The 23,274-nt window shown below is 43.9% G+C and overlaps 1 protein-coding gene across 1 annotated transcript in view; it reads left to right on the top strand.

The window, feature by feature from the left end:
* Window positions 1-1,609: 1,609 nt before the first annotated feature.
* The window catches only part of RAB5B (RAB5B, member RAS oncogene family), a 119,898-nt gene continuing 98,233 nt past the window's right edge, over window positions 1,610-23,274 (top strand). Inside the window, exon 1 of the mRNA XM_077483422.1 lies at window positions 1,610-1,773. The gene's annotated coding sequence lies outside the window, so the exon portion shown is untranslated. The remainder of the gene's footprint in view (window positions 1,774-23,274) is intronic.

Raw genomic sequence — 23,274 nt, 5'->3', positions numbered from 1 at the left:
AGGGAAATCCTGAAAACATGACCTGTTGGGGTGCCTTGAGGACTGGAGTTGAGAAACGCTGATCAAAGCCCTCGTTCACATTGGAGTGACTTGTGATTTGACGGGTCAAATTGCATTCTTTTGCCCGCAGTCGCACTGTTCAAATTTATGCAATACTGACTGGACATCTGTGCATGAAGCTGCACCAATGTCTTCCAAGTCACACTGACATGTGCCTTTTAAATTGCGCAATTTCAGATGAAGTTGCACGATTTCAAAGCCGCAGTAAGGCTGGGTTCATATTTATGTGAATGGAATGCAGGTCCCTGCATTCAATGTGCATGACGGGAGAGTGACCTCTCGGGGGTGGATTGCACAGGCGTCCTGTGTGTCTTTGGCTTGGTTTCAGGTCCGAATGAACCACTTCAGCCCCGGAAGGATTTGCTCCCTTCCTGAACAGGCCATTTTTAGCGATATGGCACTTTCGATTTTAATTGACAATTGCGCGGTCGTGCAACACTATACCCAAACATTTATGTCCTTTTGTTTTTTTTTTTTCCCCACAAATAGAGCTTTCTTTTGGTAATATTTGATCATGTTTGCGGTTTTTATTTTTTGCGCTATAAACAAAAAAAGTGACAATTTTACAAAAAAAATAAAATCATCATTTTGTAGTTTTTGCTATAATAAATATACCAAAAAAAATGTTTTGCTTAGTTTAGGCCAATGTGTATTTTATTGCATTTTTTTTTTACCAAAAATATGTAAGTGTATATTGATTTGCGCAAAAATTATAGCGTATACAAAATAGGTGAGGGATGTGTCATTTTTATTATTCTTTTTCTTTTTCAATACTAGTAATGGAGGCGATCTGATTTTTTTTTTTTTTAAATATATGGCAGGACTGTGCCGGACAGATCGGCCACTTTTGACGCTATTTTGGGACCGGTGACATTTATACAGCGATAAGAGCTAAAACTAGCCACTGATTACTTTATACGTGGCATGGAAGGGGTTAGCGGTGTTCCCTGGGTGTGTTCTAACTGTGCCGGGGATTGCTGTTCATTCACGATGTCTCCTCTCCCCTGGGAGAACTGTGATTTGTGTGTTTGTCATGAGCGATCGCAGGTGCCTGGTGGTCATCGCGCCCCCCGGGCATGCGCATCAGCTCCGGGCACATGGGGCGTGTGCATCTGCTGTGACGTACAGCTATGGCTAATTCCCCAACCACCTTCTGCAGTATAAGTGTGGGGGCTTGTCAGTTAAGGCAAAAAAAGAAAAAAAAATCAGACCTGATTTTGTCCCCCCTCCCCCTGAAACAGAAGAGAGGCACACCGGACCCCTGATCTAAGCTGCTCCGCAAACAGTGGGAACCAGGGCTCAGTGACATTCTCCTTGGATTGGGAAATTATGGTACACAGACCGGCTGTAGTTTTGCATACCTAAGGTGTGCTGCCATTACTGACCCCCCCCTTGTGGAAAGCCTGATCCCCCCCACATCTGGAATTAGCATGCAGCCATTGGACTCTTCAGTCCATTTACATGGAGAGGCGAGGAGTGGCTGGCCTTCCCTGTTTCCTCTCCTGACCCCGCCCCCTGTCTTCGTTCAAACCTCCCGCCCTCCCCCTGCGCTCTTCCCAGCCCTGTAGTCACGTGACGGCGCGGCGTCACCCCCGGTCACATGACTGTGATGTCAGCGCAGGTCCTCTAGGCCCCCGGAATCCAGCATACATCGTCAGGCTAGGCGGAGCGGGAGCGCACCGAGTGCGGGGACATAGCGGCTTCCGTTTTCAGGTAATTTCCGCCGGATGGAGAGTGCCTGTAGTCTTCCTTCCTCCGCCGCCCGCTGACCGTGTCGGTGTGTGGCCTGTGTTCTGCCGGTGTCACCACCCTCAGTATGACGGTGTACAGCAACAGTGTGTGAGACGGCTCCCCTCCCCCTATGTGTGTGTACCGTGCCCGGACTACCGACACTTCTCCCGGTCTGTGAGCGGCCCGGGCCCTGTGTCATCCCGGGTGAGGCCTGTCCTGTGACGTCTGGAAGCTTCCTATTGTCACAGCCCGGACCTGTCCTCTGTGTATGTATATATATCTATACACACACGGCTCATCACCTCCTGAGGGAGGGAGGCTCACCCACCATGGTGTGTATGTGTCATCATCTCAGGAGGACCTCACTCCTCTATATACAATCCCACCCATCACACTGTGTCTACTACAGAGAACTCCTCACCTGATGTACAATCCTCAGACACCCCGATCTAAATTGTAAAATAAATTAAAAAATAATGTAGAGTGGAGTTCCACATATTTAAAAGTCAGCATCTACAAAAACTGTAGCTGCTGACTTTTAATAAACACACACTCCCTGCCCCAGCGATGTGGTCACCCGAAGCCCCGCTTCTCTCCCCCTCCTCTCTGCAGCACCGTCATTGCAAGTGTGGCCGCCTGGCTGTGGCTTCATGGCCAGGAAATCTGGGACCTGTGATGTGTCCTAGAAGATTGTATGGAGGAAGGGGGGAGAGGTGATCTTCTACATGGCATCAGGAGAGGAAATGGTAGCTGGGTGCCTGTGAAAACTAGGTACCCGCTTAGGCTTGCCACCTCATCCCTCTAAACCCGAACACATATGAATTACACAGGTTCGGAGGCTAATTTAATGTAGTTTAATTACCACCTTGATCAGCCACAGAAACTGGGTAATTAAAATGTGTTTGGTTTTAAAGGGGTGAGGTGGCAACCTTATACTTATATTTATATGCCAAATGTCCTTCACATCAGAGGCTTTCCTATCATGTAAGAGTCCTTCCCATACAAAAGAGGTCTCCCATCACCACAGAGCCCCCCATGATCACATCGGAGTCCTCTCATCACCACAGAGCCCCCCATGATCACATCGGAGTCCTCTCATCACCACATAGTCCCCCATGATCACGTCGGAGTCCTCTCATCACCACATAGTCCCCCACGATCACGTCGGAGTCCTCTCATCACCACATAGTCCCCCACGATCACATCGGAGTCCTCTCATCACCACATAGTCCCCCACGATCACGTCACTCTGTCTCATCACCACAGAGTCCCCTGGTCCAGGGCAAACTGCCTAATGCTTGCAGCACCACCAGAAAACCCAAAGGGCACCCTGGTCTAGTGTATATAGATATATAATTATTCAGATTTAAAGCAGAACTAGCCGCCATGGTGCTGCACATGTAACAGTTAGGACACCAACCGTTTGATGGCTTGACAGTTTGGAGGAGAGCACAGGGTAATGTGATGGCTGCATTCCTGGCCTGTAACTGTTTTTTGAAACCGTAAAATCAATGGGTTTAGTTCTGATTTAGTGATGCAGGAAATGCACAAGATTGGCTGCCTTTCTATGTGATCTTCTGCAGGTGTCAATGTTAGATTAACAAGATATTTGGGGGGCATGCCGTAAAAAAATGCATAAAGATGGCGCTGCCATAAGACCATACAAACAGAACAAAAATATTACAGCACACACATGCAAACTAACATTTACCTCAGCAAGGCTTTTTCAAACACCTAGACATTTTCAAAAAACATTATCAAATATGGGGATTTGGTCACACCATATTGCTATACGATGCTTAAGCCCACTTACTGTGACAAAGCAATATGGTGTGAATGAATGAAATACTTATATAGCGCACAATGCGAACTGAATCGCCTCTAGGCCAAATCTCCATATTTTTTGATATTTTTTTTTTTTAAAATGTCTTGGTGTTTTAAAAAGCCTTGCTGGAGGTAAATGTTGGTTTTGAATGTTAGATTAATGAAACCCCAAAACAGATTGCAAAATGCAGTACAATTGCCAGAATCGTATCGCATGGTGTGAACACCCATGCAATGCCATTCTGGTGCGGGCAAAAAAGATCCTGCATCATTTTGGTGTGGATGCAATGTGATTTGAGCCATTCGAAATGTATGGCTCAAATTGCAACGCACTGACATTGCATGTGATGTGCACAGGAATGTGGTGTGAATCACATGCAGTGTCTCATGCGCACCAGTGTGAACCCAGGTTTAAAGTGGTTCTAAAGGCAGAAGGTTTTGTATCTGAATGCATGCTATGCATTCAGGTACAAATCTTTCTGTGTGCAGCACCCCCCCTAATACTTTCCTGATCCCCATCTCGATTCAGCAGTGTTGCTCAAAAGGACTCTCCCTGCTCATTGGCTGAGACAGCAGTGGGTGCCATTGGCTCCCGCTGCTGTCAATCAAAGTCAGTGGGCACAGAAATCCCATGCACAAAGCTGTCCATCGCAGTGCCTGTACAATTTTGAGCGTCCCTATTTGCTGCTTGTCAGTCTGCGATTGCAAGTGATGTGGTTAGTGTTTTGACAGGTTGGCTATTTTGGCAGAACGCCGGGCCTTAGAAATAAGTTAGAATGTAAGAATGTAAACATTAGGTGTGTTGGGTGACAGAAAAGACAGGTATGAAATTGGTGTTAAAGCGGGAGTCCACCGGGACTCCGCGTTTTTTTTTTTTTTTTTTTTTTAAAGCCAGCAGCTACAAATACTGCAGCTGCTGACTTTTAAAATAGTGACACTTACCTGTCCAGCGCGCCCGCGATGTCGGCACCCGAAGCCGATCGCTAGGTCGTCTGTCGGGTCCTGCCGCCGCCATCTTGGGTATGGGAATCAGAAAATGGAGCCTTTCGGCTTCATTTCCCGGTTCCCTACTGTGCATGCGCGAATTGCGCTGCGCAATAAGGACGCTCCCCGCTGCCTCTGGGAGCTGTGTGTTTCCCAGCAGGCAGCGGGGCACTTGCGGGAAGGGGCGGGCACTTGCGGAAAGGGGCGTAAGTTACGCCCCTTTCCGCAGAGAGCTGTCCCGGAAGTGGGTGCAGTTACCTGGATTATCCAGGTAACTGCACCCCCCTCCCCCCTGAAAGGTGCCGATTGTGGCACCGGAGGGGGGGGGAGGGTTCCGATGAGCGGAAGGTCCACTTTAGGGTGGACCTCCGCTTTAACTACTCACCTACTGAGGTATGTTTATAAACAGTATGGTAGACAAGTGGTTAAAACAAGCTCACAGCTGCTACTGCAGCCCTTAGCTTGCCACTGGCTTTTAACAGCCATCAAACAGCTTTCTGATAAAAGTGATCATGTTTATGGTATTTAAAAGTGAGGCCCCCCCCACATGGGTATCCCGGGACTGTGGGAAACAGCCTGCACAGTGAGATCAGGAGGAACTTCAGGTATAGAAGTTTGCTGATGCCTCCTGTATCTATTGATCGTTGAAGTGAAGTGTGGTGTGTCACGTGCGGGGTCACAGCTATCATTTCTTGGCTAGTATAGCAGAGGCTGTAGCTATTCAAGCACAATCTGTACTTGATTAGCTGCATTGAAAGGCAGGGGAGACATTGGAGGTCTAATAGACTTCCAATGTCTCCATAAAGAATACCTGCCTGCCAATGTGTGTGAGCCCTCTTTTCATAGCAATAAAATAAAAATAAAAAATAGAATTATATAAAATAATTGCAATTATTCAGCGTCTGCCACCCCTCTCTGCCAATCCCTCCATTGGCGGCCACTCACCCAACTAATAAATTCAAATTATGAACAATAGCTTTCAAAGCCATCCACAACATCGCCCCCAGCTACATCACCAACCTAGTCTCAAAATGCCAACCAAATTGTCCTCTTTGTTCCTCCCAATATCTCCTGCTCTCTAGCCACCTTGCAGGGTGGATTTGATTTAAATCATCATTTTTAAAGAGTAACTATCACCACTGTTGACACACTGACATTCACTTTAATGGGACAGCTGGTGATCCGGCAGTGATACAACAAGGTGAGGGACATAGCGGCAGCAGGTGAGTGGATACCCACTAACAGGCGCTGCCATGATGGATCTGAAATGACAGGTGCTCTTTAAATGTAAGGATTCTTGCTGGTAGTTAGAATCTTTAATATTTGCAAACAAAATGAAGGTTTTTTTTATTTAGAATAATAAGCTGTCAGGTTAGTAAATATTCCCAGACTGCGTCTCTTTTATGGCCTGCTGTCGTTTTGCTCCTCAAGGGAGCAATAAAGCACTTTAAGCTCTGTGCAGAAAGATCACAAGTTTTATAAGCTGCTTAGAAGGTTTCACTTTCATTCACTTTTACTGCTTGCCCTTCCTCCTCACATTTAGAGCTTGCTACAGATGCATTTCTCTTTCAAACAATCATACCGTTTTATAGTGTACATAGATTTGCAAAACAATGGGATAAAGGAATATTCCTGAACTTTGTTTATCTCATATTTACTGTGAAATTGTGTGAATGCATCAAACACATTCATTGAATGAGTTTACCAAAAATGTAAATATTGCAGACTATACACCTTCCTGATTATATAACTAAGCTCCATTTCATGCTGAATAAATTAAGACTATCTTTAGATAGATTTTTACTCCAAAAGCATTTTATTAAAATACATTTGATACAAATCAAAAAAATCTAATTTTAAAGAAAAAAAAAATCTGAGATTTTTTTTGATATTTAACCGGTTCCCGACCAGCGCACGCCGATGTACGTCGGCAGAATGGCACGAGCAGGCATATTGGTTACAGGTACATCCAATCTTTAATGCCACCCTGCCATCGCGTGTGTGTCGGTCGGGAACCCCGTGAGTCCGGCCGCGGGTACCGCGGGCATACCCGCGATCGTCTCACGGGGTGGCTGAATGGAGAAATGCCATTGTAAACAGCATTTCCCCATTCTGCCTAGCAACTAGTGACGCTGATCTCTGCTCCATGTCATTGGAGCAGAGATCAGTGTTCACTAAATGAAAGCTCAGCCCCCCACAGTTAGTAACACACCCCTAGGAACACTTAACCCCTACACTGCCACCCACTAGTTAACCCTTTCACTGCCAGTGTCATTTACACAGGAATCACTGCATTTATATAGCAGTGATTGCTGTATAAATGACAATGGTCCCAAAAATGTGTCGAAAATGTCCGATGTGTCCGCCATAATGTCGCAGTCACAATAAAAACCGCTGATCGCCGCCATTACTGGTAAAAAAAAATAATTATTAATAAAAATTCCATAAAACTATCCCCTATTTTGTAAACGCTATAACTTTTGCGCAAACCAATCAATAATCGCTTATTGCGATTTTATTTTTATTTTTTCCCAAAAATATGTAGAAAAATATGTATCGGCCTAAACTGAAGGAAAAAATGTTTTTTTTATATATTTTTGAGGGATATTTATTATAACAAAAAGTAAAAAAACGTTTTATTTTTTTCAAAATTGTCGCTCTATTTTTGTTTATAGTGCAAAAAATAAAAACCGCAGAGGTGATCAAATCCCACCAAAAGAAAGCTCTATTTGTGGGAAAAAAAGGACGCCAATTTTGTTTGGGAGCCACGTCGCATGACCGTGCAATTGTGAGTTAAACCGACGCAGTGCTGAATCGCAAAAAGTGGTCTGGTCTTTGACCAGCAAAATGGTCCGGGGCTGAAGTGGTTAAAAAAAAACAAATTCTCCACCCTGCCTCCTTGTCATCTCATCCCATGCTCGCCTCCAGGACTTCTTCCAAGCCTCTCTCATTCTTTGGAATTCCCTACCCCAATCTGTCTATCTCCAACTCTATCCACCTTTAGGTGATCCCTGAAAACGTTTCTCTTCAGAGAAGCCTATCCTGCCTCCACCCAACATCTGTTCTTTTATTTTCTTTTTCAGCTTATCCCCCACAGTTATTACCTTTTTGCATCACTTGACCCTCCCTTGAGGATTGTAATCTCCAATGGGCCCTCTGATTCCGCCTGTATTAAATTGTATTGTAACTGTCTGCCCTAATGTAAAGCGCTGCGCAAACTGTTGGCGCTATATAAATCCTGTATTATAATAATAATAATGATGTATAATAACTTGGCCTTTAACCACTTGACTTCCAGAAGGTTTAAAGTGGTTGTAAACCCTTACAAACCACTTTTGACCTACAGGTAAGCCTAGATTAAGGCTTACCTGTAGGTCCATGAAATATCTTCTAAACCTACACGGTTTAGGAGATATTTACTAAAAGACAGTCATAAGCCGTAGACAGCAGTGAGCAGGCGCACTATAGCCGTTAGTGGCGGCTCCCTGTGCATGTGCGGGAGTGACGTCGTTACTGCTCTGGCACTGTATGTGAACGGAGCAGTGATACCCGGAAGAAGATGGACGCTCCGTACTACAGGGGACAGTGGTGACATTGCTGGCTCCTGTGTCAGGTAAGTGACACATAATGGGCTAATATGCGATGCATAGTAGTCCATTATGCTTTACCTTTGCAGGGAGACAAAGAGGAAGTAAACTCATCAGGGTTTACTTCCTCTTTATAACCAGGCCATTTTCTTTATCATACATCACGGGACACAGAGCCACAGTAATAACTGTATGGGTTATATGGCACCTTCAGGTGACACTGGCACACCCTAAACAGGAAGTTCAATTTCCCATATAACCCCTCCCCTTATGATGAGTACCTAATTTTTTTTGCCAGTGTCTGTTGGTCGGGAGTAAAGACGTGTTGTGCTGAGCTCCGCTGGAATATTCCTTACTGGGGCAAGCCATGTAACTGGATCTATTCAAAGTGTATTTTTCCAGGCCAAATTGAATGGTACCTGGGCCTCGTGTCCGAAGAAACAAGGTTTTGCCTGCAACACTTTTCTGAGCTGCTGGACCCTGGGATCCAGTATTTGATTTTTTTTTCAGACATATTCCTGGCGGGTTGCTTTTTACAGGCTCGGGGCTGTGGATCCCCCGATAAAAAGGGGCACCTTAAGGTTTTTTAATGAAGCCCACCGTGAGAGGTGAAGATTGGGTCTGTTACCACAGAACCCTGCAGCTGGATAAGGTAAGGGAGATTCCTAAGGAATTCTTGTGGGTTTTCTCCTTTAAAATAAATGTTGCTATGCCTATAGTCACCCCCGGGGGCTGTCAAGAGCAAGTACCTGTTCATGCTCTTCAGTCTCTCCTCTGTGTACAAGCTGCCCGCTTCCTCCGGCCCGAGCTCCAGGTAAAGTCGTGGGAAAGGTTTATTTTTTTTTTTTTACTCCTAGGAATGTCCCCCCACCTGGACAGCTTTCCTCTAGACAGAGGGAGCATGGCATTAGACGGCGGTGTGCCGTGACGCATCCGCCACCATTTCGGCAGTTCTCTTCAACAGCTCTCCTACATGCAGTCCGGTCAGGATCGGAACCCTGCTCTTACGAGAAAACATTCTATTTTAAAATAGATGAGGGAGGGGGGTACATACATCTAGGAGGGACACAGAGTGGAAGGGTGGCATTTGAGTGGGTGACACAGGCATTCCCAGGCACATACTTAAAGCATCAGGCTGAGCTTATTATCTGCGGCAGTTGCTGGACTATTGCTCAGCAGTGGGTGCATTTTTTTTGGTGGTACCTCTGCGTTTGTGCTCAGCACTATGACCAGAGGTTCAAATGCCACAAAGACCAAGGACACAAAGGGATCGCCCTCAGGTCCTAAGGACCCTCCCTCTGCAACACCACCCTGTTCTAAGGAGGCTGGTCAGAGTGAGCCATCAGGAGCTGCAATTGCTTCCGACACTTCAGCCCCTGTCCATATAACCGAGCAGGTTTTCTCCTCAGCTATGGATGGTTTAGAGGAAAGATTAGTGGCTTTAATCATTTCTTCACAGAGTGGAAGAAAATGCATTAGGTCCCCTTCTACCACCCAGCATCCTCAAATGGAGTAACTGTGGGAGGGGGAAGATGAATCCCCCTCGGGATGGTGAACAGGCTGATGATTCCTCTTCCGAGGAATCGAGTGGGGAAGAACCTTCAGTTTCACATGTTGAGAAGTTGCTGGTGCATTCTCTTACGGAAATGGTCCATGCCACATTTAAGCTACCCTTAACTGAGTCTGTTGAAGAGCCCACTTCCTGTTTGGGTTCACTAAAGCCTTGTGTGCCTTTCCTGTCCATTCATTACTAGAAAAGCTTATGTATTCTGTGTGGAATCGCCTAGATAAGCACTTTTTTCCTCCTAAAAAATTTTCAACACTTTATCCTATGGAGGAAAAATTTGATAAGATGTGAATTATACCATTAATTGACGCTGTTATATCCTCTGTGAATAAAAGTTTGACTTGTCCAGTTGACAATGCGCAAATGCTTAGGGATCAAACTAATAAAAAATTGGAATTCCTGTTAAAAACATTTTCTCCCTGGCAGGTTCAGTGGTTCAACCTGTAGTGGCGGCAATTGGGGTATGTCAGTCTTGAGAGACCATTTCAAACAGGTACTCAAGGTGTTCCCTGAACAGCAAGCCCAGGAATTATTTGAGCTGCCAGCAGCTTTGTGCTTTGCAATTGATGCAATCAGAGATTCTATTCTTCAAACCTCTCGTCTTACGCTTGGGTTGGTACATATACATAGAATCCTATGGTTAAAAATTTGGTCAGCTGAAGCGCCATGCAAACAGCTCCTGGTTGGTTTTCCTTTCCGCGGTGAAAAGTTGTTTAGGGAGGATTTGGACAAATATATCCCAAAAAAAGTACCCTTTTGCCAGTTAAGAAAAAGAGTAAACGTCCCTCATTTCAACTGACTCTTTCTCCAGTGCCAGGGGCATCAGCCCCCAGGCAGTCATGACAGCCTACACCATCAGGTTCAAGAGGTAAACTTTGGGGTCAACCCCAGGGACAAAAGAAGTCTTGGGGGAGGAAAGGCGCAAGACAGAATGCTAAAGCTTCTTTATGAAGGGGTGTACTCGTTCGCTTGAGTGGGGAGAAGACTTCTGCAGTTCTCAAAGGTCTGGCAGAAAGAATTTTGGGACAGATGGGGGGGGGGGGGGGGTCTCCACAGTAGCTTTAGGGGAAAACACTAGAGTTTAGAGAATTCCTGTCTCCTCGTTTTCTTAGATTAAATGTCCCCAAAGATGCAGAGAAAAATAAATCTCTCTTTCTAGCATTAGACCGACTTTTGTCGCAAAAGATGATCATGGTGGTTCCCGTGGAAGAGCAGGGGTCAGGGTTTTATTCAAACGTTTTCGCGGTACCAAAACCAAATGGGGATGTCCGACTCATTCTAGATCTAAACTGATTCATGAAGATTTGCGCTTTTGCATTGAATCAATCCAATCAGTAGTCTCCATGTTACAAGGGGAGAGCTTCTGGCATCAGTCGACATCAAGGATGCATACCTGCATGTACCTATTTTCCCCACTCACCAGAAGTATCTGCGTTTTTGAAGTAGGACTTAATTTTCCAGTTTGTAGCCTTGTCTTTCGGTCTAGCTACTGCACCTCGGGTGTTTACAAAACTTCTGGCCGTTCCCCTGGCTAGATTAAGGACTCGAGGTATAACAATAATAGCATGCCTGGACGACCTGCTCTTAATAGACCGGTCAGTAGTCCGCTTGGACCAAAGCGTGGTCACCACAGTCGACTACCTGGGATACCTAGGTTGGATCATCAACCTAGAGAAATCTTCTTTATAGCCAGTAAGAAGATTAGAGTACTTGGGTCTGGTTATAGATACAGCCCAGAAGAAAGTGGTTTTACCCCATAAAGAGCAGCACCATAAAGGAGCTGGTCCAAGGAGTCAGGGCAAATCTTTCTTACCGGTTACCTGGAAGGTGGCAACAACAGATGCCAGCCTTTCAGGTTGGGGAACAGTCCTGGAACAAGCATCTGTCCAAAGGAAATGGTCCAGAACCGAAAGGACCTTGGTCATCAACATTCTAGAAATTCCGTTAGCGAGTCTAGCCCTGAGGGCCTAGACATTCAGGTTGCCGAATTCTCCTGTCAGGATTCAATCCAATGCCACAGCAGTGGCTTATATCACTCCCCAAGGGGGCACCAGAAGTCAGGCAGCCCAGGGAGAGGTAAACCATATCCTAACCTGGGCAGCAAAACATGTGGCGTGCATTTCGGCAATCTTCATTCCAGGGGTAGAGAACTATCAGGCAGAATTACTTCGGCTACTTCTGTCACATCATCAATAAACACCAATGACCCAGTGCCACTTGAAGCCATGCATACCCATGCCATCAAACTGCCTCAACCATGTTTTACAGATGACGTGTGCTTTGGATCATGAGCTGTTCCAAACCTTTTCCACATTTTTATTTATTTTTTTTCCCGTCATCAGGGCCAGATTAAGAGCATCATGGACCTGGTGCTGAGGTTTCTGGTGGGCCTTTTTTTTTTTTGTTTTCCCACCTGTTGTGATATCACTACCTGCAGTGTGGCTAAAGTGCAGTGGTTTCCCTTCTGAAATGCCAGTAACACTGTGCTGCCAGCTGCCTAAACTGATGTCACAGCTGCTGTCAGCAACCTTTTGTAAGGGAGCTTGCTATCAGTAGACGCTATCGTAGTTCTCCACCTACAATTTAGCAGCACAATACAGGGACTGATATTTCAGCAGGCTGCCGGCAGTAGTCACTGAACCCCATACAGAATGACAGCGCCCCCTCAGCCCCTGTGGCTTCCCTCTGCTTTGGTTAGCTATGGTGTGTATATATAGCTATGGTTGGGGGGGGGGGGGGTGGGTTCATTAAAGCCAGCCATACATGGGGCTGGGCGAATTTCAATTTGTGTATAGTCTAGCTTGTACACAAGTTAATCTATTGATCGTCTTGTGTGAAACCAGCCTGTCAGGTTTTTCCCAAATGACCAGTGATGCCAGCTGTGGCCAGCAGCATTGATCATTGTATTCTGATGGCAGGAAAGGCTCCCTGCCAGCAGAATATAAAAGCATAGCGGGAGTTTTTATTTTATTTTTTTTTTCTTTCAACACGCTGGTTGAATGAAAGAAATAAATAAAAAAAGAATAATGTCTGGCCTGCCTTACACTTGCTATAAAGATCATCAATTCATTGGCAAGGAGGAAACTGTTTTTGACACAGCTGCTAGCACTTGGGGTTCGTTCACACCAGTGGGCGTGCATTATGGTCCATTTGATGTGTGCCCTCTGTTGTGTGCAATTGGTAAAATGCTCTGCATTGCTTAATTTTTTTATTTTTTTTTCCTTTTTAAAAAAAATCGAATCAAAATGAATGAAAGACAATTCATTGCACTTTATGTGCTGGCATGACGTGTATTGTGCTGCAATAAAAATGCAGACATTTTTTCTCTGTTAAAATAAAAAAAAAGACGCAGACGTGCTGCATCTTTACTATGGTGGTCATTCTTTCTTGCTGCTGTCACCTTTTCAACTACAAGATGTTTGCACAAAACACATCTTTTACATTGCAGTGTGGTAAAGTAACAATAATTGGCATTTGTGGCTCACCATTATTTACTGTAGAATGCTCATAGAACATATAGATCTGTTGATTGCATGGGAAGTAAACTGGGCACCACACCCTCTTCCATCACTCCTGGGGCCCCGCTTTGCTTGTGCCAGCTGTTCTCCCTCACACGCACTCCTGAGATACAGGGGGCAGAGCTAGCGTAATTCACTGATGGTACCCTCAGCCAATCAGTGTGTGGATCCTTATTCATACTCCCTCCACCAGCAACAGACAAGAATGGGTGCCCAGCAAGTGAGACTGTAGGGGTGGGAGGAGTTAGGAGGGAATGGGCGTTTTGTGCAAGCTGTGGGGAAGGAACAAGAGTCAGACTCTATGTTGTGCTACACTGTATGGCACTCAGCTGGCGCCCTGCAATTTATACATCAATAGCACCTGTTGCTTAAAATTTACATATAGCGCCTGCTGCCCGAGATTTACATATCAATACTGCCTGCCGCCCACGATTTACATATAAATTGTGTACACACACAGAGCAAACAGAAATAATGACTCATTGGGCTGTGCCTATCTCAAGTTAGGGGCATGAAGCTAAAGCTCCAATGGCCCTGCCCATCATTCTGGTACAGATTCATTTTAGCTTCATCTGTCCAAAGAATGCTTTTCCAAAACTGGTCTGGCCTTTTTTAGATGTTTTTTTGGAAAAGTCTGATGTGACTTTTCTATTCTTCAGGCTTATGAATGGTTTGCACCATGTGGTGAACCCTCTGTGTTTGCTCTTGTAAGTCTTCTCTTGATTGTAGGCTTTGACAATGATAAGCCCTCCTCCTAGGGAGTGTCCTTCACTTGTCCGGATGTTGTGAATGGGATTTTCTCTACTATAGAAAGGATCCTGCGACCATCCACCACTGTTGTCCTCCATGGAGGTCCAGGGCTTTTTATGTTGCTGAGCTCCCCAGTGTGTTCTTCTTTCCTCAGAATGTACCAAACTGTTAATTTGGCCATTCCTAATGTTGCTGTTATCTCTCTGATGGATTTCTTCATTTTTGAAGCCTTACAATGACCTGTTTCACTTGCATGGACAGCTCCTTTGAACGCATGATGTAGGTTTACAGCAATAGATTCCAAATGCAAATACCACACTAAAGCCTCATATACACGATCGGACTTTGTACAAACTTTCCCATGGACTTTTGTACAAGGGGAGTTGGCCATAAATTTCTATTGCATACACACGAGCAGACTTTTTTGGCAACGAACACTAATGTAGTGACGTTTCAATGTACTGACAACACTTCAAAAGAGGACATTCAATTACTACGGAACCACCCTTTGGTCAACTTCTGTATTGTTGTCTGATCTTTTGCATTGGTTCTGAGCATGCGTGTTTGTACTTTGTACAAAAGTCCGATGGTTTTGTGTACACCATCGGACTTATGTTGTCAAAAAGTTTCGCTGAAAACCGAAAAAGTTTGTCCGATGGAGCGTACACACGGTCGGATGTTGCCTTAAAACAGATCATTTGCATGTTTGTTTTCAAAAGTCCGGTCCTGTGTACGGGCCTTTAGAATCAACTCCAGACCTTTTTACTTGCTTTATTGATAAATAACGAAGGAGTAGTCCACACCTAGCCATGAAACGGCTTTTGATTCAATTATCCAATTACTTTTAGTCCCTTGAAAGGGGGGGGCTATTCTTAAAGTGGTTGTATACTCGAATTTTTAACTTTTACCTACAGGAAAGCCTATAATAAGGCTTACCTGTAGGTAAAAAAAAATATCTCCTAAACCTGTACGGTTTAGGAGATATTCCCCTCGGTATGCGCCGCTGACTGCAGCGGCGCATGCGCACAAGGGGATTCTCGGCCTGAAAATCCGGCAGTGGCCGGCGGCCGGAATGAAATCTCCCGCGCGCATGCGCGGGAGTGACGATATCGCGGCTCCGGCCACTCGCCGCGATACCCGGAAGAAACGCTGAGGGAGCATGTCGGCTCCCTCGGCGTGGATCGGGCCAGATGTCGGGGCCTCGTTCTAAGGTAAGTATTTCATAATGAGCTAGTATGCTCATTATGCCCATTATGCCTTTTGCTTTGCCTTTTGCTTTGCAGGTTTAAAATGATTTGGATGTGCATACCCTCAAATTAAATCTGAGAGTGCTTTTTCAGCCCATATACATTATATAACTATAGTTTGAATATGTTTTGGTAAATATCTGAAAAAACTAAAATTGTCCCTGTGTCTAAATCTATATGAACCTACCTGCCCGCATTTTAAGGTCTCTGCATAGGTCTTTCATTGTTAGATTACCAAACTGGCTGTAATTATGTGCAAACAATTAGCAAATGTGATACAGTGCCTTGCGAAAGTATTCGGCCCCCTTGAACTTTTCAACCTTTTGCCACATTTCAGGCTTCAAACATAAAGATATAAAATTTTATTTTTTTGTGAAGAATCACCAACAAGTGGGACACAATTGTGAAGTGGAACGAAATCTGTTGGATATTTTAAACTTTTTTAGAAAATAAAAAACTGAAAAGTGGTGCGTGCAAAATTATTCAGCCCCTTTACTTTCAGTGCAGCAAACTCACTCCAGAAGTTCAGCGAGGATCTCTGAATGATCCAATGTGTGTTGAATGACTGATGGTGATAAATAGAATCCACCTGTGTGTAATCAAGTCTCTGTATAAATGCACCTGCTCTGTGATAGTTTCAGGGTTCTGTTAATAGCGCAGAGAGCATCATAAAGACCAAGGAACACACCAGGCAGGTCCATAATACTGTTGTGGAGAAGTTTAAAGCCGGATTTGGATACAAAAAGATTTCCCAAGCTTTAAACATCCCAAGGAGCACTGTGCAAGCGATCATTTTGAAATGGAAGGAGTATTCGACCACTGCAAATCTACCAAGACCTGGCTGTCCCTCTAAACTTTCAGCTCAGACAAGGAGAAGACTGATCAGAGATGCAGCCAAGAGGCCCATGATCACTCTGGATGAACTGCAGAGAACTACAGCTGAGGTGGGAGAGTCTGTCCATAGGACAACAATCAGTCGTACACTGCACAAATCTGGCCTTTATGGAAGAAAGCCATTTCTCAAAGATATCCATAAAAAGTCTCGTCTAAAGTTTGCCACAAGCCACCTGGGAGACACACCAAACATGTGGAAGAAGGTGCTCTGGTCAGATGAAACCAAAATTGAACATTTTGCCCACAATGCAAAACTATATGTTTGGCGTAAAAGCAACACAGCTCATCACCCTCAACACACCATCCCCACTGTCAAACATGGTGATGGCAGCATCATGGTTTGTGCCTGCTTTTCTTCAGCAGGGACAGGGAAGATGGTTAAAATTGAGGGGAAGATGGATGCAGCCAAATACAGGACCATTCTGGATGAAAACCTGTTGGAGTCTGCAAAAGACCTGAAACTGGGACGGAGATTTATCTTCCAACAAGACAAGAATCCCAAACATACAGCAAAATCTACAAAGGAATGGTTCACAAATAAACGTATCCAGGTGTTAGAATGGCCAAGTCAAAGTCCAGACCTGAATCCAATCGAGAATCTGTGGAAAGAGCTGAAAACTGCTGTTCACAAACGCTCTCCATCCAACCTCACTGAGCTCGAGCTGTTTTGCAAGGAAGAATGGGCAAGAAGTTCAGCCTCTCAATGTGCAAAACTGATAGAGACATACCCCAAGCGACTTGCAGCAAAAGGTGGCTCTACAAAGTATTAATGCAAGGGGGCGGAATAATTTTGCACGCCCCACTTTTCATTTTTTATTAGTTAAAAAAGTTTCAAAAATCCAATAGATTTTGTTCCACTTCACAATTGTGTCCCACTTGTTGGTGATTCTTCACAAAAAATAAAAATGTTATATCTTTATGTTTGAAGCCTGAAATGTGGCAAAGAGTTGAAAAGTTCAAGGGGGCCGAATACTTTCGCAAGGCACTGTAAAGATGAAAGCTTGGGGTGTCAAGTAGGCCATGTCCCTAGTGATCCTGTCAGTGGCGGACAGCAAAGGAATTGTTATGGAAGTAGAAAGAATACATATCCACTATCTGAACCAGTGAGGTGGAGATATTCTTTAGCAATCCTATTGCTGGCATATTGCTACCAGGGAGGATCTGTCATGTGACGTGGCCCAAAGTAACACTGTAAACTGTGATCAAAGCTGGTACTAGAATACCAAGGGGGAATTATAAATTACGTTTTGCCTTCATGCCAACTGGTAGGCTGTTGATGGATATATGAAGCAGTTGGCTGTGCATACACATCACAACACCTCTCAGTCAAGACCAACCCGAGAGTCCATAATCAGAAATTTTCTACTTGGCATGTTTATTTGAATAGAAAGGAGAAGTAAGTGTTGAACAACGCTGATTTGCTGGCACTGCCTAAATGATGAACAATAGTGATCAGAGCAGTTCTTCTAACCTGCAAAATCAGTTGTTCCCCCGGAGTGCTTTACACAGTGCAAGATCAGGTGAACTCCGTGAAGATGTGAGACTGTCACTCTGTCTATCACCTCAAAATGTAAGTTCACCTTTTCAGAAAATTTGAAATGCCACCCTACACACCCTCAACACCGCCCCACGCAATTGGTGCAGCTGTTCAGGGATTTGAAACCCCTGCTCTTTCCCATTTACTACTGCAGTAAGTCACTGTGTTACGTAACGCGTAGGAAACCGGAAGTGACGCCTACACACGAGAGACACGCTCGTTTGGTCCGTTTTGCTGTGCGCTCTGTCCTTCTCTATCTTTGTGAGTAATTTGATATTTGTTTAAATAAAATCGATATTATTTTAATCTACTACACTATGGTGGACTCTATCTATTCCTTGAGTGTATATGCTGATAGTATCCACGGAGGAATTTGATGGATGAAGGTGACGCTAGAGAAGTATGAAGTTCCCCCCCCCCTTGCCTATCTCCCGAATTCAAGTGTTCCTTATTAAAGGCTATCTCGCTATATACCTTACAGCAGTAAGGTAATTACCTGGTGTGGCCAGCACTTTCACGTGAAAATCACCTAAACGGAGAGAGTTGGCTTGGCACTGTGAACACACAACTGCACTATTTTACTTGGTTGCGATATTTTCACCATATTATTCACGATTGGACTATCTATGGGTCACTCTGATTAAACCCAATCGGTTTTGAAGTTTTTTTTGCTGTATGCACTTTATCACCTTATATTATATGTTTTATCACAGCATTTTTGCCGCCGATATTTGAACCATTTGCATATTAATTTTAAGTCTTATCCTAACGTTTTGATATGCTATGCACATTGCTTTTTGTTCTATTTTTTCCTGAGATCATTACTTTAGATTTATTAAGCACGTTTGCACTTTGTTTTTTACACCATTTATTTATACTATTATATCTTTTGACAATTTTTTAAGATATAGAGTGAGTATTTAGTAGCTGCCGAGTTTTATTTAGGAGCGCAACACCACCTTTTATCCTATATGTGAATATTTAGTGCTCATGCACACGGACGTTTTAAAAAACTGGCTGCAAAGCTAGCTCCGACGCTTGGAAAAATCAGCGTTAAAAACGCAATTTTTACCGCGTTTTGCATTGGCATTTCTGCGCGTTTTTTTAGCGTTAAGTAGCGTTTTTAAAGAAACACATCTCTTGGCTATAGCACTCAGAAAACAAAGAAAATATGTTGCGCGTTTATTTGCGCGTTTTCCCGCGATTCGCGTTTTTACAGCTCTAGCTCCGCGCCAGGAAACGCACTGGTCCTGGGTTTTTTTTTACAGCTTAAAAACGCCTATGCCATTTGCAGCTCAAAAACGCCTAGGTGGGCATGAAGCCATAGACTAACATGGACAGGCCTTTTTAAGCTGCAAAAAACGCTCAAAAAAGCGGCTGTAAAAACGTCCGTGTGCATGAGGCCTTATAATCATCTCTGCAGCCAGAGATCTCCGGAGTGTGAACTTAAAGGAACCTGTGCCCTTGTTTGCTTTTAAGCTTTGGAATGTTGATTATATCATTAAAACAGCTAAATATGGTCTCTTCTCGCATGTACCCCTGAAGAAGGAGGCAACCTAGCACTCTGAAACGCATTGGGTGCAAGTGGCTATTAACTGTATTGTATAGATTTTTCTATGTACAGTAACACAGATCTGCTCAAACATTCCTTGATTTTATATATTGCTCATCGTTTTTTATATACTTTTTCAATAAATGTTTTTTGTAATTATCAATACATCTTGCTATAATTCTTGGAAATACTAGAGTGCCTTAAAAGTCTGGCGGTCTTGTCGTCCACCATTTCTAGGTGGATCAGACAGATCGTGGCTCAGGCCTATGCCTTAAGGTGCGGGTGCCCCCTTTTCCTGTCACGGCTCATACCACCAGGGCAATTGGAATCTCCTGGGCTTTCCAACATCAAGCGCCTGTCTCCCCAGGTGTGTAAGGCGGCGACTTGGTCGTCTGTTCACACTTTCACAAAATTCTACAAATTTGATGTAAGCGCATCTTTGGATGCTTGCTTTGGCCGCAAGGTTTTACAGGTGGCTGTGTAAAGTTGCTATTTACACTTTAAGTTACAAGGTTGTTGTAAACGCATCTTTTGATGCATATGTTGGCATTTAAGATGGCAACTCCTCTGTTGAGGTGTTCCTTTTGTTGTGGGTGAAGTTATGTTTTGCTGTTTCCACCCCTCGTTTTTTGACACTGCTTGGGGACGTCCCTAAGGTCAAGAATTAAAGAAGCTGTGTCCGTCAATGAACAAAAGAGAAAATGGGATTTTTGTACTCACCGTAAAATCCTTTCCTCTGAAGTTCATTGACGGGCACAGCACCCACCCCTCCTATATATGTTTGTACTGCTTTTTGACGAACTGAGCTGCAGGAAGCAGTTATAGCCAGAGGGACCGCCCCCTGGGTGGTGCTTTGCAGCCTTGCTGTTTTTACATTTTACATGTTCTGCCTAGTCCTCGCCTGATGGTGGCGTGACAACCCTAAGGTCAAGAATTAAAGGAGCTATGTCCGTCAATGAACTTCAGAGAAAAGGATTTTACGTTGAGTACAAAAATCTCATTTATTTCATTTACACCTCAGGTCCTATCTTCTTTACATTATCCTACCTTGCTGATTTCACCTCTAACCACTGTCTGGTAACATCTTTTATTAAAGTGGTTGTAAACCCTTACAAACCACTTTGACCTACAGGTAAGCCTAGATTAAGGCTTACCTGTATGTCCAAGCAATATCTCCTAAACCTATATGGTTTAGGAGATATTTGCCCGAAAACAGGCACCGCTGTCTATGGCGCACCTGCCAGTTATTTCCCCTGCCAGTCACACATCTGTAGATCAGTTCATTTACCCCTGAGCCTGTAAGTTTACTCCTCTGCTTTTGCTGATCTGCCCTACACTAACATTGTGATCAGCAGAATACATTTCTTCACTGTTGCTTTTGATAATCGTGAGTGTGCAGGGTTTCCTGATTGGTTGTACCTACTACTCCTAGTGTCAGGTGTTTTTTTTTCTATATTTTTATGTACTTGCAGACCTTTCCAGTCCAGTGTTTTTCGCCTAAAGCGGAGTTCCAGTCCCCAAATAAATTCTTTTTTTTTTTACTTCTAAATCCTTCCTCGTCATGTTACTCCTTCTACTTCAGCAATTCGATATTGTCACTGTGTTCCTTCTTTTTGTTTTAAATCTTTAAAATCTAACCTGATCTCGAAAGCAGTCAGGGTTCATTGCAGTTGTGGGCACCTGAAGCCCGCTTGCCTTTATTTCCAGAATTCGGTGCAGCAGGCTACTCAGAATGCACTTCCCGATCTCTCGCCTGTACAGTAATGCCACTGTGTGGCGCTGTTTCTTCAGGGGGTAGTTCCCGTCTCGTTGTTATGGCAACCTGTCAGAGGACAACCTGGAAGGTATGTGAAGACAAGGACAGTAGTGAAATCATGTAAGATTTTAGTATTGGGCAATTCCCATGGACTGCTTGGATAGATGATGTCGGTATCCCAGGAGTCCAAGGGAATAGCCTAGGCGGCCGGACCAGAAGTGCTGCAGAAACAAATAGCAAAGCAGGTATTTAGAAAAAAAAAAGAAATACCATTTCAAATAGCATTGTGGATGAGCATGAGAATGATTGGACATTAACCGTTTGCCGACCAGCCGCTGTCATTATACTGCGGCAGGTCGACACAAACCCGTGAGCCGTCATAGCTATACGCCGCCTCGTTTAAACGGGATAGCGGGCACGCATACCCGCTGCACTGCCGATGCTCGTGGCCAACAGTTGCGATGGCCGCCAATCACGTGCATGAGAGGTAGAACAGGGACGTGTGTACAAAACACACATCCATGTTCTGTGAGGAGAGACAGATCGTTCTTAATAGCTAGGAATCACGATCTATCATTTCCTCTAGGTCAGTCCCCTCCCCCTGCAGTTAGAAACACACAGTCAGGGAACACAGTTAACCCCTTGATCGCCCCCTATTGATCACCCCCCCCTTTCCTGCCAGTGACATTTTTACAGTAATCGGTGCATTTTTTATAGCACTGATCGCTGTATAAGTGCCAATGGTCCCAAAAATGTGTCAAAAGTGTCCGCCATAAGGTTGCAGTCCCGATTAAAAATTGTAGATCGCCACCATTACTAGTAAAAAAAAGAATTATAATAAAAATGCTATAAATCTATCCCCTATTTTGTAGACGCTATAACTTTTGCGCAAACCAATCATTATACACTTATTGCGATTTTATTTAATTAATTTTTTTACCAAAAATATGTAGACGAATAGATATCAGCCTAAACTTTAAAAAATGGGAATATTTATTATAGCAAAAAGTACAAAATATTATTTTTTTTTATTCAAAATCGTCGCTCTTTTATTTCTTTATAGCGTAAAAATAAAAACCGCAGAGATGAGCAAATACCACCGAAAGCTCTATTAGTGGGGAAAAAAAGGACATCAATTTTGTTTTGTACAATGTCAGATGATCGTGCAATTGTCAGTTAAAGCGACGCAGTGTCGTATCGCAAAAAAATGGCCTGGTCATTCACCAGCTGAAGTGGTTAAAAAAATTGGTGGGACTCTAACGCTTTAATCAAAATCTTTTACACTAAACTTCGGCCTTCCACAACAGTCCTAGTTTCACATGTGGCACCTTAAGAAAATGAATTGCCCACACCTACCCTGGAGGAAAACTAGTTGAGAATATCAGCTATAGCCTACCCCCCCATGGACTCGTTGGTACATAGTCAGCTTCAAACTACTGCAGGCTCCATTGTGTCCCCTCTTATAGATGACGCCTTTGCATGTCACTAAAGATGTGATCAGACAGTGTAACCAATAAACTATCTTTTTGTCAATCTGATTACAGTGAATAGAAATGCTAAATGTGGGTTTTTGCAGAATATTTTTTTCTACTGCTTTTCCAGAATAGGCCCTGGTGAGTGTATTGTCTGCCTAGGTTGGCCCTACGTGTACATTATGAGAAGTATAAAGTGTTGTTAGGATAAGAGTTCCCATGCTCTGTTGCTTCTTCATTTTGACCTGTATGACGCTTGTCATTTACTTGCATGTCCTGCTTCTGTACAGTGTGGTTTGTTGAGTCATTTCTCGGTGTGTAAATGTTTGGCTATGTAAGTGCTGAGAATATTTGACAGTGACCCTGTGTGTGCACACAGTACTGGTGTCTAGATCTGGTCTCGAGTTCCTGTGCTCTGGACCATGCATGATGGGCTTACAGCGCACACTAATCATGTTGTGTTCATCAAGTCTTGGGGTAAGCTGATAATTCCTTGCTTTTGTTTGCTTTCTTTCTAATCAGAATTTTGGGACTTGTGTCTGTACTCAAAAAAACAAAACAAAACCCCCAAAATGTTTTTTTTAACACATTGTGTTAACGGCCCACCTCAGAGTATTGGGAACATTTTCTAAGGAGGGCTAAGAATGCTAATTTGAATGGCTGTTTCATGTTTCTATACTTTGAGTTGCTGACATGAACAGGCATGTCTGCCCAGTTTGTACATTTGTTTTTTATTCTTTTCATGTTTGTACTGGGTTTGGGTGGCAGTTCCGTTTCTTCAGACAAGTTTTGTGC

This window comes from Lithobates pipiens, unplaced genomic scaffold (assembly GCF_037356315.1).
Source record: "Lithobates pipiens isolate NorthernLeopardFrog02 unplaced genomic scaffold, aLitPip1_a1.2 Scaffold_16, whole genome shotgun sequence".
Lineage (NCBI taxonomy): Eukaryota > Metazoa > Chordata > Amphibia > Anura > Ranidae > Lithobates > Lithobates pipiens.
This window is presented reverse-complemented; position numbering and strand designations above follow the sequence as displayed.